This window comes from Jaculus jaculus, chromosome 12, assembly GCF_020740685.1.
Source record: "Jaculus jaculus isolate mJacJac1 chromosome 12, mJacJac1.mat.Y.cur, whole genome shotgun sequence".
Taxonomy (NCBI): domain Eukaryota; kingdom Metazoa; phylum Chordata; class Mammalia; order Rodentia; family Dipodidae; genus Jaculus; species Jaculus jaculus.
In genome coordinates, this window is record NC_059113.1 from 81,851,994 (window position 1) to 81,871,423 (window position 19,430).

Genomic DNA, 19,430 nt, shown 5'->3' on the forward strand with positions numbered 1-19,430 from the left:
TTAAAAGCCTACCAGCTATTAAGGAGCCATGGATTATCAGTTATAGTCATATTGCTTTGTTACTTGTGTTTTTAGTTACAGTATCATTGTGAGATATAACATACGAGAATCCCAATTTAAGAAAATCAAACTTAAAACTCACATAGACTGTATTATCTATCTAGAATCACTGAGTAAACTATAAAACTGAAATACAAAACTTAACAAAATGTCCTGAGGCATTCTAGATTCTTTTGATTACTATAGGCTGCTGAGTTCTCACCCCTATACTATGGGACATTTTTATAATCCCCTCTAACACTAAGGGAGCATCACAGGAAAGAAGGCACAAAGAATACAAGAGATGGAGGAAGGGGTGGAGTGTTGTGAAGCTATATAGTAAACGTTGATATCAAGAGATGTAAGTTCTCTAGGTGTACAAATTAATATAACTAATATTTTATTAATTTGGTAATTTTTGTGAAAGAATTCTAATGATATGTTATTATGTTGATAAATATTTGATTGTCTCATCTGCTTACTATAATGAAATGTTTATATATGTATAATGCAAATCTTGGTGTTATAACCTTCTTTAAAGTCTGTATGTATGCTTCTAATTCTTTTTGCATTTAATGTATCTTTCTTCCTTTTTTTCACAATCTGTTCTAGTTTGACAACCTATATAGCCTCCATCAAGGAGCTGAGAGTGTAACAAAGTTGATATAGTACTTGTCTAGCATTAAGGAAGCCCTAGGTTCTATGCCCAACACTGTATAAAATCAAGCTTAGTCATACTATTGCAGAAGAAGAGAAAAGGCCACTTGTAGGACCAGAAGTTTAAGGTGATTCTTGGCCTCAAAGTGAGTTTGAACTGAACATTGTCTACATAATAACCTGTCTCAAAAAAAAAAATTAGAAATGAATTAAATAATAGAATAAGACATAAAATTTGTCAATCAAGGATAGCACATAGTTGAATCATACTTTTAAAATTCACTATAGAAATTCAAGTCTTATAAAGCATAAAAAAACAGTTACTTTACTTGTAAATTAAGTATTTCACTTATCCTACTATGTTTTTTAAGTCTGAACTATTTTTTTAATTCCTTTCCTAAATTGCTGTATTTTTTGTATTTCAGTAAATTGCTTTTACTTGTACATTTTTATTATATTCTCATTTTATTTTTTTGCACATTCTGGAACTATTTTCTTTATGTTTACAGTGGGGAGCACATTTAACACACTAAGCTAACAGTCTCTAATTTGTATTTATAGCAGCCTTGTTTTAGTAACAGAAAAAAAAAAGCATATATATACATATATATATTCCCTAACTTTTCTGTTACTGACATTACAAAATTTTGTTTTCATCACTGCATTGATAAAATAAACATATGTTTTGATGCATTGTTTTGTTAAGTTATAAACAAAATAAAGCATAGCAGTACCAACCAAAGTAATGATACCAATTTTGAGACTAATTTTTTTTTAATATTTTTTGTTCATTTTTATTTATTTATTTGAGAGTGAAAGAGAGAGAAAGAGACAGAGAGAGAATGGGCACGCCAGGGCTTCCAGCCACTGCAAACGAACTCCAAACACGTGCGCCCCCTCGTGCATCTGGCTAACGTGGGTCCTGGAGAATCAAGCCTCGAACCAGGGTCCTTTAGGTTTCACAGGCAAGCGCTTAACCGCTAAGCCATCTCTCCAGCCCAAGACTAATTTTTTAATGTATTACTCTGTTAATATGAAAATTGAAATCAAATTATATATAAATCATTTTATCAGACAGTAGTGTTATACTTATCTACTCATTTATATTTACTAATGTCATAGTAGTTCTTTAGTTACTATGTTCTGTGTGTGTGTGTGTGTGTGTGTGTGTGTGTGTGTGTGTGTGTGTGTATGTTTATAAGTGTTCCTGTGTGAGTGCTAGTACACCCATGGCCAGGTACACTTTTTGTGGATATCAGTGGACAACTTTGATTATCAGCCTTTGCTATCCACTTTGTTTGAGACAGGGTCTCTTGCAGTTGCCTACCACATTTTCCAGGGTAGCTGGACCATGAACGCTTTGGGATTCTACTGTTTTGATGTCCTATTTTACTGTAGGAGCACTGGGATTAAAGATACTAAGTGTACCAACTCTGGCTTCATGCACTTTCTGAGGTTCTAAACTCGAGCTGTCATACTTACATATCAAGTGCTTTATTCACTGAGCTATCTCCCCACGCCTTTCTCAACACTTTTAACTCCAAGATTTTATACCATTCAGGTGTAGTGGAGAAGTATTTACTCAGTTTTTAAAATAATTTCTCATATCAGGTTAGAAAGAAGGCTGAGCAGTAAAAGGTACTTGCTTGTAAAGTCTGCCAGCCTGGGTTTGATTTCCCCAGAACCTTTGTAAACAAATGCACAAAATAGCATATGCTTCTGGAGTTTCTTTGCAAAGGTGAAAAGCCATTGCATGCCCATTCTCTCAATCTTTATCTCTCTCATAAATAAATTTAAAAAATAAGTTAATTTATTTATTTGAGAGAAAGAGAATGAGGCAGGAGAGAGAGAATGGGCATGCCACGGCTTCTAGTCACTGCAAACAAACTGCAGACACATGTGCTACCATGTGCATCTGACTTAGGTGGGTACTGGGAAATTGAACCTTGGTCCTTATAAGGGCTTGCTAGGCAAGAGCCTTAACAACTAAGTAATCCCTCTAGGTCCCATAATATATTTTTAAAATACTACTACCTAATATCTTCCTCACTTTTGAAGGGAAATTTTTCTGAATATGCTAATCTTGATTGATGGGTTTTGTTCACTTGTTTGCACTTTGAATATGACACTTGTTCCATTTCTTTCTAGTCTCTGAGGAGAAACCTACTGACAGTCTTTCTGAGATTGCCATGTATGTCACAGTCTCTTCTTGACTGCTGCTTTTAAAATCTTACTATATTTTGTTGTGAATTGATTCCTGGTGAGAGTCTACAGGTTCTGCCAATTTTTACTTCATTGAGTTTCACAAACGTTTCTACTCATATTTTCCAAAAAACTTGTGATTTTTGCAGATTTTCCATTATGCCTTCAGATAAATTTCTTCCCTCTTACATGTTTTTACCCTATTCTGAGTCTCATCCAGGAATATGTCAGAAGTTTATCCACAGTTCTTTTGGACTCTGTTCATTTATCTTCCACTTTTTAAAAAATCTTTCTATTCCTTGGGATTATAATTGAGTTATTCAATTTTGATGATTCTTTCTTTTGACTAAATTGTGCCTTTGAATAATTCCAGCAGATAGTTTCTTTCCATTATTTATTTCCATTAATTTTCTGCTTTACAGTTCCCTCTTAAATTTGTTGTTGTTGTTGTTTTTTTGAGGTAGGGTCTCACTCTAGCCCAGGTTGAATTGGAATACGCTATTGAGTCTCAGGGTGGCCTCAAACTCACTCCAATCCTCCTACCTCTGCCTCCTGAGTTCTGGGATTAAAGGTGTGTGCCACCATGCCTGACTCTTCTTATATTTTATAGTGCCTTTAATCTGTATTAATTTTTAAATTTTGTTAATATATCACTTCTTAATTTTTCTCATGTAACCTTTTAGGTCTATAAGCAACTTTAGCATAGTTGCTTCAAAATGTTTTCATTTGCTTGATTACTAGATTGTCTTTCTCTATGTTTCTATGATTATTATTACAATTTTCCACTAAGTGTGACTGACTACCCTGTTAATTTTTGTAGTTACTGAGACATTTTGCTGGGAAAAATGTCAAAAGCATCTGCTGGGAGGAAAGTGTTTATTTTGGCTTGCATTCCAGAGGGGAAGTGTGGTGGTTTGTTTCAGGTGTCCCCCATAAACTTGGGTGTTCTGAATGCTAGATTCCCAGCTGATGGAGGTTTGGGAATTAATGCCTCCTGGAGGAAGTGTATTGTTGCGGGTGGGCTTATGGGTGTTAAAGCCAGTTTCCCCATTCCAGTGTTAAATTGGAAATTGTTTCAGAAAGGGAAATGCGACATGATGGGAAGATGATCTGTAATAATGCTGCACATATCTTCATCTGCACTGTCATAATGAGAACTGCCAATCAATGAGCACCATGCACAGGCCAGTCCTTTAAGCACAGGTCCTCATGGCCTTCCCACCTTGGGCATTGCAAGCTTCATGAAAGCTGCTCAAGAAATACATTCAAAGCTTTGTAATTTAGGGACAAAGCATAGAAAATGAGTAGATGTTTTCTGGCAACATCAGGAATTGGCCATAGTTAATGTCAGTTTACTGTTCATTTCCTTAGAACTTATAAACATTTAATACATGCAATAGTTCCAAAATATTTACAACATAAAATATTTTTCAGGCAGATATGTGTTAGGTAGGGAGAAAATTTCCTGCTTATCCTAGTCCACTGTCTTTCTAGAATCCTGGTTTATTCTTAAGGTAGTTCATGTTCGTAAAAACTAAAATGAAAATAGGTTGCTCCTGACCATTTTCTCGAATGAGCAATCCTAAAGATTGATTTGATCTATTCAATAAATTTTCTTTATCTTAATTTATTCCCAGTTGCATGAATGTCGGACAAATGTGTGGGATTTTATGTAATTATCGATAGCTGTACTAAAAACAAATTAAAATTTGAAGGATCTTGGGAGATGTTTCCATTGGAGGTTCTTTCTTTGTTGTTAAAACCCTAAATAAGACATCAAGTTTATCATGTGATATTCTGGGCAAAGACTTTAGTAAAGAAAATTATTATTCTTCAGAAAGATCAAGGTGTCACATATTTTTAAGCATTGTATATAAAGAAATAAATGAATCTAATTTTTCTTAATGTATATTGTGGCTGCATTAGGCAGATGAAGGAACTTCTGCTATATATTTAAAATTGGAAAAAAATTCTAAACTCAAATTTATATCCAATATAAAACTCCATGCATTTTCAACTCCATTTACTCTACACAATAAGATATATTAATGAGTTGCATAGCAAAGTTGCATAAGATATAAAGAGAACTGATTCATATCACACTAAATCTGTATTAATATAGTTAAATCATTTAAAACTAAAATATCTGGTACAAGGAAAGTAAAAGTTTACTAATCACAGTGAAGATACTATACATCTTTGTTTATTTGTTTCTTCTTTCTCCATGTTTCTGCTTCAGATTAATTGTTAAGTATGAGTTTCTTCTGTCCTCATGATTTGAAGATTTTGTCTGAATTTTGTCTCACATTTCCTGTTAACTCTCTGTACAGGTTTAAACTGGATCAAATGAATAACTTTTTCTTTTATTTTCTTTCTTTCATTCCTTTTTTTTTTTTTTTTTTTTGCACCCGATTCATTTTACTTAGGGTGTAACAACAAAAACCCTGTGAGTATTCTATAATTGACATTGACTCTTTTCATAATTGTGATGGATACAAATCCAGAATTTAGGTGCAGGTATGTGTCTGGGAAGGATACATACATTCTCTGGCTTGGTTATGGCCACCTCTCAGCATATCCTTGAAGGAGTAATCTTCTGTCTTTCTGGTCTTTCTGGTATGTCTTCTTTATCGGAGCTTACTGCTCCCATTGGGTTAGAAACACTCCTGTATGATATGGTTTACCCTTAATTTAATTATGCTTCCCATATGATTATATGAACACAAAATCAAACCTACAAAGAATACTTCAGGGAAAATCCACACAGAAGAGTTGAACAATCAAACTAAATAGCCTAGAAAAGAAAATATGATAAATAAAACTAGATTCATGTACAAAACCATACAAAGCACAAAAAAATCACAAAACCCCATATAAACTCCAACTTGGAAGGGATTGAATCAAATAGCACAGACATAACCTTCAATATTAATTAAAAGAAACAAGTTTAACAGGGTGGATCAGAGAGAACAACCTTCTATCTGGTGTCTTTAAGAAACCCATTTTACCACTAAGGAAAGAATCCTCCTCCGGGTAAAAGAATGGAAAATGATCATGCAAGCAAATGGAAATAATAAAAAGTGTTTGTGTGCATGTGTGTATGTGTGTGTGTGTGTATTTATATTAATATCTAACAAAATGCATTTCAAACCAAAAGTAATCAAAAAGGACAAAGAAGACTACATTTTAGTCATCAAGGAAACAATCCAACAAGAGTACATCACAATCATAAATCTATATCAAACACAGGTGTACATCATTTTCTTTTAAAAAAGAAACCTCATCACTGAAGCAGACCAAAAATGAACCTAACGTGGCTCAGGGAAATTTTGTGGAAGAGAGGGGTGGAAAGAATGCCAGAGCCACATGTTGGGTCATGATATGCAGAGACATTTCTCCTTCCCGTAACTGTGGGCTAACTCCAAAATGCATGACTCATATACCTTAACAAGGAGTGTCCAGGAGAAGGGGGTAGTACATTGGTGAGCCTAACAATGGTAACAACTTGACTGTATTCACTGAGTACAAAACAAATTAGTATAATAATAATAATAATAATAATAATAATAATAAATTAAATCAAATTTTATAAAAAGAAAATAACAAAGAAAACTATTTGTCAAAAAATCAGACATAAAGCTCAATACCATCATTGTAAGGGACTTCTATAGCCAAATTGATCAATAGGCAGATATCCAAGCAAAAAAATCATCAAGGTAATAATAGAGCTTAACAACATGATAGATCATTTAGACAAATAGACATCTACTGAACATTCTACCCCAATTTCTATAGAATACACATTCTTCTCAGCAGCTCAAGGAACTGTCTCCAAAATAGATCATATATTAGGGAATAAAACACTCCTCCATAAATTCAGGAAAACTGATATAACTCCCTGCATCACATACAACCACAATGCATTAAAGCTAAATTAACAGTAAGAGAAATGACTAAAAGTATATCAGCTTATGGAAACAGAACAAGAAACTGTTAAATAAAGAGTAGGTCATGGAAGAAAATAAAAGGAAATATGAAAATTCCTAGAACTGAATGATAAAAAAACACAATATATCAAAACTTATGGGATACAACAAAAGCAGTTCTAAGGGGAAATTTGTAGCACTAAATGCCTTTATAACAAAGACAGATCTCAAATTAATAACCTAACCATCCACCTGAATGCATTGGGACAACAAGAACCAGCCAATGCTCAGAGTTCCATATGGAAAGAAATAATTAAGATCAGAGCAGGAATTAATGAGTTCCAAACTAAGAAAACAATTAAGACAGTTGACAAAATAAAGTGTTGATACTTAAAAAATAAAAATAAAAAATAAAAAAATAAAAACCTCAAATTAACAAAATTGCAAACAAAAAAGTAGAGGGAGGCTGGAGAGATGGTTTAGTGGTTAAGTGCTTGCCTGTGAAGCCTAAGGACCCCTGTTCAAGGCTCAATTCCCCAGGATCCAGGTTAGCTAGATATACAAGGGGGCTCATGTGTCTGGAGCTTATATGCAGTGGCTGGAGGCCCTGGCATGCCCATTCTCTTTCACTGTCTCTCTATCTGCCTTTGTCTTTCTCTGTCACACTCAAATAAATAAATAAAAATTAAAAAGTACAGGTAAAAACAGACATCAATGAAATTAGAAGAATCATTAGGACATATTCCCAAACATCTCCTACACAAAATTGGATAAACTGGAAGAAATAGATGAATTTCTAGGCATATACCACCTACCATAACTAAATTCACAGCATATAAACCTCCTAAACAACCCTATTGCATCCATTAAGATTGAAAATATAACCAATATCTGTCCAAGAAACTCATGGTCTAACCTACTTGGCAACAAATAACCTGGTGTGATGCCCACACAAGTGCAATAGTAGCACACAGCCATGGTGGGGAACCAACTGCTCTTGATTTGGCTAACTGATCCCCTCAGTGGTAAGGGACCATAGCTGGACCTGGGAAACAAGTCAGAATAATATCCAAACATAAGCCCTCTCTCCAATATCAAGCTACCATCAATCATGGGGTACAAGAGGGCCTACACCTATTAAACTCTCTCTATAAGTAAGGGTTATTTCATTTTTCCTGGAGCTAACTTATTCTCTGTTGAAGAATCTGCTTCTCTTTTTCAGATGGATGCAGATCCTAAGGAGAGAGCCACCCCATCATACCTCAAAAGGGCCCCGGCTAAAACTAAGGAAAATTGGTGAAACAAGCAAGAGTGCTGCTTTCCTGATGATCCGGATACCAAGGAGAAGGAGGACCAACACAGAGAAAAATCAACACCTACCAAATCAGAGAGCCAGAGCCTCAGAGGCCCCCAACACCTCATCACTGAAGCAGACCAAAATGAACCCAACATGGCTCAGGGAAATTTTGCGGAAGTTGGGGCAGAAAGAATATTGGGTCATGATGTGCAGAGACATTTATTGTACCAGTAACTTTTGGCTAACTCCACAATGCATGACCCATATACCTCAACAAGGAGGGGCCAATGACTAGGAGGTAGGTCATGGATGAGCCTAATAATGGTACCAAACTGCCTGTATTTGCTGAATAGAAAACTAATTAAAAATGCAAATAAATTAAAAAAAAATAAGGGAAGAAAGGGGAAAAAAAAAGCCTCCCCCAAAAGTTCAGGGTCTGATGGATTCTCAGCCAAATTCTACTAAACCATGATTGAAGAACAGAAGCTATGTTTTTCTCAAGTTTTTTTTTTTTTTTTTTTTTTTTTTTTACATAATCAAAGAACAGGGAATGTTTCCCAATTCCTTTTATGAAGCTAGTGTCACCCTAATACAAGTCCAGTCATAGATACAACAAGAAAAGAAAATTATAGACCCATGCCCAAGATGAACTTAGTTCAAAAATTCCTGAACAAAATCTTTGCAAACCAAATTCAGCACCACATCGAAAGCATTATCCATCTTGATGAAGCAGGCTTCATCTGAGAGGTGCAGAGATGGTTCAACATAAGGAAATCAATCAACATAATATACCACAAAATAAGCTTAAACAAAAGAACCACATGATCATTTCAATAGGATGCAGAGAAGGCCTTTGACAAAATATTTCACTTCATGATCAAAATGCTGGAAACACTATGCATGGAGGGTTTATTTATCAATGCAATAAAGACCATATAAAAAGCACCTAAAGGGAAAGACTTAAGGAGTTCCCATTAAAATCAGGAATAAGACAGGGCTGCCTTCTCTTGGTACTGCTCTTCAACATAGTACTAGATATCCTAGCTCAAGTAATAAGGCAGGAGAAAGCTATAAAAGCGATCTAAATTAGAAAGAAGGAAGAAGTTCAACTTGTCCTATTAGCATATGACATGATCCTATGCATAACAACGAAAGAAATATGTCTGGTGGTATCACCATTCCTGATTTCAAAATATACTACAAAGCCACAGCAACTAAATTATTATGGTACTGGCACAAAAATAGACACATAGACCAATGGAATAGCATAGAAGATCCATCTCTAAATTCTAGCAACTACAGTTACCTAATCTTTTTTCTAAATACTTTATTTACTTATTTATTTGAGAGAGAGAGAAAAAGGCAGATAGAGAAAGAATGGGAATACTAGGGCCTCTATCCACTAAAAATAAATCATGAATCATGTTCCACCATGTTCATCTTGCTTACATGGATATGGGAATCAAACCTGGATGCTTAGGATTCCCAGGCAAGTGCCTTAACCACTAAGCCATCTCTCCAGCCTGAGATACCTGATCTTTGACAAAGGGTCCAAAAATACCTAGTGGAGAACAGGCAACATCTTCCTTAAATAATACTGAGAAATTAGACCCATTTTTCTCTCCCTGAACAAAAGTCAACTCTCAGTGGATTAAGGACCTCAACATAAGATCTGAAATTCTAAAACAACTAGAACAAAAATCAGAGAGAACACTCCACAATATGGGCATATGGAAAGATCCCCATAGCACAGGAAATTAGATCAAAACTCAACCACTGGGACAAGGAAACGATCAATAGAGTCAACAGATATTTCACAGAATGGCAATATATCTTCACCAGGTATAACTCCAACAAGATCTAATATCTGGAATCTACAAAGACCTCAAAAAACTAAACAACTGAGCTGGAGACATAGCTTAATGGTTAAGGTGCTTGCAGGCAAAGTGAATGGATCCAGGTTCAATTCTTCAGCATCCATTTAAAGCCAGATGTACACGTTTGCATATGCATCTAAAGTTCATTTTCAGTGACTAGAGGCCCTGGTATGCCTATCCCCTTCTTTGTATCTGCTTCTCTCCCAAATAAATAAATAAATATTTAAAAAAACTAAACAATAAAAAAATCAAACAACTCAATCAAAAAGTGGGATGGAGAATTGAACAAATAATTCTCAAAGGAAGAAATAAAAATAAACTTTACACACTTAAAGAGATGTTCAACATCTTTAGTCATCAGAGAAATGCAAATTATTACAACTCTGAGATGTCATCTAACTCTAGTCAGGATGGGATTCATCAAAGATAGAATAACAACAATGCTGGCAAGGATGTTGGGAGAAAGCAACCCTTACCCGCTACTGATGGAAGTGAAAATTGGTACAAGCACTATGGAAATCATTATGGAGACTCCTGAAAGATGAAAATAGATCTATCATTTGATCCAGCTATACCACTGAAAATTCCACTCTTTCCTACAAAGGTACTTACTCATCCATGTTTGTGCCTGCTTTGTTTACAATAGCTAGGAAATGGAAGGCCATCAAGTGATGAATGGACAATGAAGATGTCATACATGAAAATAATGGAATTCTACTCATCAGCAAGGAAAAATGAAGTAATGAAATTTGCTTGAAAATGGATGGAGTTGGAAAAAAATCATTCTAAGGGAGATCACACAGGCACAGAAAGACAAACATTGCATGTACTCTCTCATTATGGTTCATAACTTGGAACAATTGGAAACGAATGCAAATGGTAGTAAGCATTTGGAATATGGGCATAAAAGTGAATGAGAACCTGAGGAAGAAGAAAGAGAAAGAGATGACAGGAGCAGTTACTTGACAAGTTAGGAGAAGGATTGAATATAGTGGGTGAATGGGGTTTGGAGGGAATTTCAAAAATCTAAGACAACATAAATCAGTTCCATAGAAACTGCTCCTTCTGGCTAGCATTATACAAAATATAACCACCAATGAAGGGAAATATTCCACATAGCAGGTGAAAGAAGCTTAACCTTATAACCATGGACTCTGGCTACAAATTCCAGGCTGTAAATTGGGTTGCCAGGAAGCTACTGGCCAGGGAGACACATAAGATCCCACCGAAACAATCTAGATTATTGACAAAACACTTGATTACTTGCCAGAGCTAAAAATTAAGAGCTTATTTTTTTTAATACAACACAGACTGTGTTCACAGGACATCAGAATACCATACTGGAGCAGAATTTCATTATTTGCATATATGACAACTTCATTGTCCACTCTTCACTTTATGGCCCTCATAGTGCTGAAAAGCCCTTTGGAAGCTGTTAGAAGACAACAGTCACTAAAAGCATCAATAAGCAGGGGACCCTACAAATTGTGAAATAAACCATCCAGACAAGAACTATGCACTTGGGCGATAGTGGCATTCAGCCTCTGCTGGTAACCAACTGTTCTCTGATTGGACATGAGCCCTGCTCAATAGGAGACAACTCATATCTGGTACTAGAAACCAAGTCAGAATCCCCTGGTCAGGAAACTCATAGATTTAAGAGAGATGCCCCCAGAGCTCTCTGAAGAATAAGATGGGCTTCCACATCATAATATCTCTCAAATAACTTTATGTATCCCCTTTAAGCCAAAGTGATCTCAGTCTTGTTTGGAAAATCTGTTTTGTTTTATAGAAGCAGAGAAAACTGAAAAGAACAAAGATCCATCGATAAGACTGAAAGATAACTAAATGTCCACTTCAAGTTGTGCCACCTCTAGCACATGATTTGGGCTCCAGGAGAAAGTTAAGAGGAAAGGAGATATGAATACTGTGCTTACCACTAGACTGACTACCAGCTACAGAGAAATAGTGATAGGCATGGTGATTAATCAAAATCCATCAACATAGAAATACAGAGGCTACAGAAAACACAACACTAAATCACACTTCCCAAAGACCTGCCATGGCTCAGGGAACATTGTGGAAGAGCATGAAAGATAGTAAACCTGCAGCTGGGTAGAAGTACCCTGAAGTGTCGTCCCCACTTTACCCCACAGGGACCAACTGAGGCTTTCATGATACCATAGTAAATGTCACAGTCTCACTAAGTATGGCCTTGTGGAAATGATGTCTGGCACAGGAGATAAACGCATATAGCCTGTTCTTATATGCATAAAATAAAATTTTTTTAAATAAATATAGCCAGGACAGGTGGCATACATCTTTCATCACAGAACTCAGGAGGCAGGGGTAGGAAGATTTCTGTGGGTTTGAGGCCACTCTGAGACTACAAAGGGAATTCAAGGTCAGGTTAGCCTAGAGCGAGACCCTACCAGATAAGCCAGATGCACAAGGTGGCTCATGTGCCTGGAGTTCATTTGCAGTAGCTGGAGGTATTTCCATTGTTTTTCTCTTTCTCTCCCTCTCTATCTCTTTGCTTCTTTCTCTCTACTATCTCAAATAAATAAATAAATAATAAAATATTTAAAAACATATGAATGAGACATCAAAATAGAAGACAGACTACATGGGAAAGAAATGGACTTACTGGAATTAGTGCATGAGAAAATAAATAATGAGGAAATGATATTAAAGAATGTTCAAACATTAGAATTATCAATAAAGACAAAAATTATATGATATTATTAAATAATCACAATACAAAGTGAATATAAGTCTACTTAATATTAAAAATAAGAATGAATTCAAAAAGGTTGAAATTTCTAAAAACTTCCCTAGATGACATACGTCTTCCCTAATACTTATATCAAAGATTTATTTTATTTTATTAATTTCCATCTGTTATAATTATATGTGTTTACCTATTGCTAATGCTAATGTTTACCTATTGCTAATTTTTTTAAATAAAAGGATATATAAATGAAACAAAATGAACTACTTATAAATAAAGCCATGTAGACTTCTGGTTAAGATGGTGGCATAGATACCACGCCAAAACTGCCTAGGGGGGGAAAAGACCAAAAAAATTCAGCAAAATACACACTTTTACTATAAAAGTTAGGTGTATAGGAAATTAAAACAGCAGCAGAGAATTAGAAGAGTTCCAGAGCATCCAGAGCCCACACAGGCCAGCAAAAGCAGCCCTGGTAGGTCCACGGACCATAGCAGTGGCGGCGGCACACCAGAAAGCCACCAGGCTCAGCTTGAGCTGCAGGAAAATCCAGGTGAGGGGACTTTTCACTCACACCTGAGCTCTCTGTAAACTCTACAAAGGTGAAGGGAGAGGGACGGTGAACAGCGGAGGAGCAGATCACAAGGGAGAATAACTCATGGAACAGTGACAGAACTAGAGCAGCATCAGCTCCCTCCCCTCCCCCACCACCTATGCCCAGCTCCAGAGAACAGAGCAGCAGTCTCGAGACCTGGCCACACCAACTTGAGCCAACAGTGGGACCCAAGCAGGAGCAGAGTCCGGCAGCAACATCAGCAGCTCCGGCAACGACAACACTGGCCGTGGTGGCGGTGGATCCAGCAGGATCCAGCAGCAACAGCTTCAGCAACAGCAAGGGCATTTCCACCAGCAGCAGCTTCAGCAGCAACAGTGGTGGATCCAACAGTGGCAGCTACAGCAGCAGCTAGTTAAATTTTAGAATCTACCTGTATTTTGTTCCACTCAGCCTACTTGAATACTCCCATAGCAGGCAAATTCAACCCCTAGGAACAGTTTCTAGATACTCTGAGAGTGTTAAGAGGCACACCTAACATCTTAATATACTACACTGACAATATATACCATCAGATCAATTGATACAGCAAAGAATACCCAGCTAGCAAGAAAATCCAAGCATTAACTTAATTCAAGATGCAAAAAATATATACATTATAACACAAGAAACACTAAAAAGCAAGACAGTATAAATTCACCTAAAAGTATTAATGCAACAGAAATGACATCCAGTGAGAATGAGTTACAGGAAATGCCAGAGAAAGATTTCAAAAGAATGATTGTAAACATGTTCAAAGAAGTCAAAGAACAAATCAAAGGAATCAAAGAGGACATCAAAGGAATCAAAGAAGATGAAGGACACCACTTTAATGAAATAAAGAAGGTAACACAAGACATAAAAAAGGAAATAGAAATAATAAAGAAAAAACAGTCAGAATTACTAGCAATGAAGAACACAGTTAATGAAATTAAAAAAAAAAAACTCTGTAGAGAATCTCACCAGTAGAATAGATGAAGGAGAGTACAGAATATCTAAGCTAGAAGATCAGGTAGCAGATCTAATACAGTCCAACAAAGAAGGAGAAGAATTTCACTCCGAAGGCATATGAGGCATATTCAACAAAATCATAGAAGGAAACTTCCCCCAAATTGGGAAGGAGGTGCCAATGCAGATACAGGAAGCCTTTAGAACCCCAGCCTGACAAAACCTGGAAAGAACCTCTCCTCGACATATTATAATCAAACTACCCAACACACAAACCAAAGAAAAACTATTGAAAGCAGTTAGAGAGAAAAATCAAGTTACCTACAAACGCAAGCCCATTAGGATTACAGCAGATTATTCAACACAAATTTTAAAAGACAGAAAAGCTTGGAGTGATGTATTCCAAGTTCTAAAAGATAACAACTATCAACCATCGTTACTTTATCCTGCAATGGTATCCATTCAAATAGACAGAGAAATAAGGACATTCCAAGACAAAAGCAGGTTAAGGAGTATTGAACACAAAACGAGCTCTACAGAAAATACTTGATAGAATCCTCCATGCTGAACAAAAGGATAAGCACACATATAAGGAACCTGGGAAAAACAAGCAATACTCAAATACTAATTAACACAAGAGAGCAAAGGCAGAACCAGAACCATACACACACACACAAAAAGAGGAAACCATAAATACACAACTTTCAATACTATCTCTTAATATAAATGGCCTCAATGCCCCAACCAAAAGACATAGGTTTGCAGACTGGGTTAAAAAGAAGGATCCTACAATTTGTTGTCTCCAAGAAACTCACCTTTCTACAAAGGATAGACATTTTCTTAGGGTGAAAGGTTGGAAAGCAGTTTTTCAAGCAAATGGGCCTAGAAAACAAGCAGGGGTTGCTATACTAATATCTGACAAGGAAGACTTCAGTCCAATGTTAGTCAAGAAAGATAAGGATGGTCACTTCATGTTGATTAAGGGCACACTCCAAAAGGAGGACATTACAATCCTAAACATATATGCACCTAACAAGGGGGCTCTGAAATTAATCAAAAAATACTATTAAAACTAAAGTTACAGATAACAGCAAACACAGTGCAGGTGGGTGGCTTTAACACCCCACTCTCATCAATTGACAGGTCATCCCAGGAAAAAATAAACAGAGAGGCATCTGGACTAAATGAGGTCATAGAAGGAATGGACCTAACAGATATACAGGACATTTAATCCAATGCTGCATAATATACATTCTTTTCAGCAGCTCATGGAATATTTTCTAAAATAGACCATATATTAGGACAAAAAGCAAATCTTAACAAATTCAAGAAAATTGAAATAATCCCTTGTATTCTATCAGACCACAATGGAATTAAACTACAAATCAATAGCAAGAAAGGCTATAGAGCATATACAAAATCACAGAAACTAAACAATACACTACTAAATGATGAATGGGTCAATGAAGAAATCAAGAAGGAAATCAAAAAAATTATAGTGTCAAATGATAATGAGAACACAACATATCAAAGTCTCTGGGACACAATGAAGGCAGTTCTAAGAGGTAAATTTATAGCCTTAAGTGCCTATATTAAGAAATTAGAAAGGTCGCAAGTAAACGACCTAATGCTTCGCCTTAAAGCCTTGGAAAAAGAAGAACAAGGCAAACCAAAAAATCAGTAGACGGGAAGAAATAATAAAGATTAGGGCAGAAACTGAAATGAAATAGAAACAAACAAACAAACAAAAATCCAAAGAATTAATGAAACAAAGACTTGGTTCTTTGAAAGGATAAACAAGGTCTATAAAACCTTAGCAAATCTGACCAAAAGAAAGAGAGAGGAGACACAAATTAATAAAATTAGAGTTAAAAAAGGTAACATCACAACAAATTCCAGAGAAATTCAAAAAATCATAGGGACATACTATAAAAGCATATACTCCACAAAGCAGGAAATCAGAAAGAAATGGATGATTTCCTTGATTTATATGACCTACTTAAATTATATCAAGATGAGATTAATCACTTAACTAGACCTATTACAAGCATGGAGATCCGAGCAGTTATCAATAATCTCCCAACTATAAAAAGCACAGACCCAGATGGATTCAATGCAGAATTTTACCAGACCTTCAAGGAAGAGCTAACACAATTGCTTCTTAAGCTCTTCCAGGAAATAGAAAAAGAAGGAATTCTATCAAACTCCTTCTATTAAACTAGCATCACCCTGATACCAAAACCAGACAAAGATAGAACAAAAAATGAAAATGGCAGACCAATCTCCCTCATGCAAAAATTCTCAACAAAATATTGGCAAACAGAATACAAGAATATATCAGAAAGATCATTCACCCTGACCAAGTAGGCTTTATCCCAGAGTACAGGGATGGTTCAATATATGCAAATCTATAAAGGTAATACATTATATAAATGGGTTGAAGGACAAAAATCACATGATCATCTCATTAGACACAGAGAAAGCGTTCAACAACATCCAACATCCCTCCATGATAAAAGTCCTACAGAGACTGGGAATAGAAGGAATATATCTCAATATAATAAAAGCTATTTATGACAAGCCTACAGCCAACATATTAATAAATGGGGAAAAACTGGAAGCTTTTCCACTAAAATCAGGAACAATACAAGAGTGTCCACTGTCTCCACTTTTATTTAATATAGTTTTGGAAGTCTTATCCTTAGCAACAAGGCAAGAGACATACATAAAAGGGATACAAATTGGAAAGGATGAGATCCAGTTATCATTATTTGCAGATGACATGATTCTATACATAGGACCCTAAAGACTCTAATAGCAAACTGTTAGAGCTTATCAAAACCTACAGCAACGTAGCAGGATACAAAATAAATACACAGAAATCAGTAGCCTTCATATATGCTAACAACAAACACACAGAGGATGAAATCAGAGAATCACTCCCATTCAAAATTGCATTAAAAATAAATAAATAAACAAAGTACTTTGGAATAAACCTAACCAAGGAAGTAAAGAATCTATACAATGAGAACTTTAAAACACTCAAGCAAGAAATTGCAGAAGACACTAGAAAGTGGAGAAACATCCCTTGTTCCTGGATTGGAAGAATCAATATTGTGAAAATGACAATCTTACCTAAAGCAATCTACACATTTAATGAGATCCCTATCAAAATTCTAAAGGCATTCTTCATGTATCTAGAAACAATCCAAAGATTCATTTGGAATCACAAAAAACCTCGAATATCTAAAATAATACTGAGCAACAAAAATGAGGCTGGTGGTATTACCATACCTGATTTTAACCTATACTACAGAGCTATAGTAACAAAACCAGTATGGTACTGGCACAAAAACAGACATGTATATCAGTGGAACAAAATAGAGGAACCAGATGTAAGTCCCAGTAGCTATAGCCACCTGATATTCGATAAAAGTGTCAAAAATACTCATTGGAGAAAAGACAGCCTCTCCACCAAATGGTGTTGGGAAAACTAGATATATATTTGTAGAAGGATGAAAATAGATTCTTCTTTCTCTCCATACATAAGAAGTAAGTCCAAATGGATTAAGGACCTTAACATCAGACCTGAAATTCTAAAACTGCTGGAGGAAAATATAGGGGAAACCCTTCAACATATTGGTCTTGGCAAAGACTTTCTGAATACAACTCCAATTGCTCAGGCCATCAAACCACAGATTAATCACTGGGACCTCATGAAATTACAAAGATTTTGCACTGAAAAAGATACAGTGAATAAAGCAAAGAGGCAACCTACAGAATGGGAAAAAATCTTTGCCAGCTATATATCTGATAGAAGATTACTATCTAGGATATACAAAGAACTCAAAAAGTTAAATAATAAGGAATAAAACAAGCCAATAAAAAATGGGCTATGGAGCTAAATAAAGCATTCTCAAAGGAAGAAGTATGAATGGCATATAAGCATCTAAAAAATGTTCTATGTCACTAGTCATCAGGGAAATGCAGATTAAAACTACATTGAGATTCCATCTCACTCCTGTCAGATTGGCTACCATCATGAAAACAAATGATCATAAATGTTGGGGGGGGGGATGTGGAAAAAGGAACCCTTCTACACTGCTGGTGGGAATGCAATCTGGTCCAGTTATTGTGGAATTCAGTGTGGAGGTTCCTAAAACAGCTAAAGATTGACCTACCATATGACCCAGCTATAGCACTCCTAGGCATATATCCTAAGGACTCCTCTTATTTCCTTAGAATACGTGCTCAACCATGTTTATTGCTGCTCAATTTATAATAGCTGGGAAATGGAACCAGCTGAGATGTCCCTCAACTGATGAGTGGATAATGAAGATATGGCACATTTATACAAAGGAGTTCTACTCAGTGGTAAAGAAAAATGAAGTTATGAAATTTGCAGAAAAATGGATGGATCTGGGAAGGATTCTACTAAGTGCAGTAACCCAGGCCCAGAAATCCAAGCACCACATATTCTCCCTCATATGTAGATCCTAGCTACAGATGATTGGGCTTCTGCATGAGAATGAAAATACTTAGTTGCAGAGTCCAGTAAGTTAAAAAGGGGATATAAAGGGAAGAGGAAGGAAGGAAGGGAGGAGGGTACTTAATAAGTTGGTATTGTATATATGTAATTAGAATGATTGCGATGGGGAGTTAATTTGATGGAGAATGAAATTTCAAAGGGGAAAGTGCTGGGTGGGGGAGGGAGGGAATTAACATGGTATATTTTTTATAATCATGGAAAATGTTAAGAAAAATTGTGAAAATATAAAAAAAATTAAAATAATAAATAAATAAAGGAAAGTTATTAATGTACAATTAAATGTGAAACATTTAGAATTGGCATGCCATTACCATCAAAATGCATACAGTCTATTTTAGTGGTTCCTTTATGTTTTAAAAATAAATAAAAGTAATAAGTCTATTAAATGTTAAGCTATGTAAGTATCTGAGTTTTAAATCTTTGTTATAAGTGGGTGTATTTCCTGTTTGAAGTGTTAGGATCTAGTTGAAAGGATATTTTAGGGAATAAAAAAAAATTAGTAGAGAATATTTATTTTTAATTTGATTGTTCTAGAGTCTTTATCTTCAATGCATATCATAAAATGACTGCCAACTTCCTAATGTGTTATTATAAGTCATAAGAACCATAACT

The 19,430-nt window shown here is 35.6% G+C and overlaps 1 pseudogene; it reads left to right on the plus strand.

Annotated features, from left to right (window-relative positions):
* The window catches only part of LOC101616919, a 166,642-nt pseudogene that overhangs the window by 45,866 nt on the left and 101,346 nt on the right, over positions 1-19,430 (plus strand).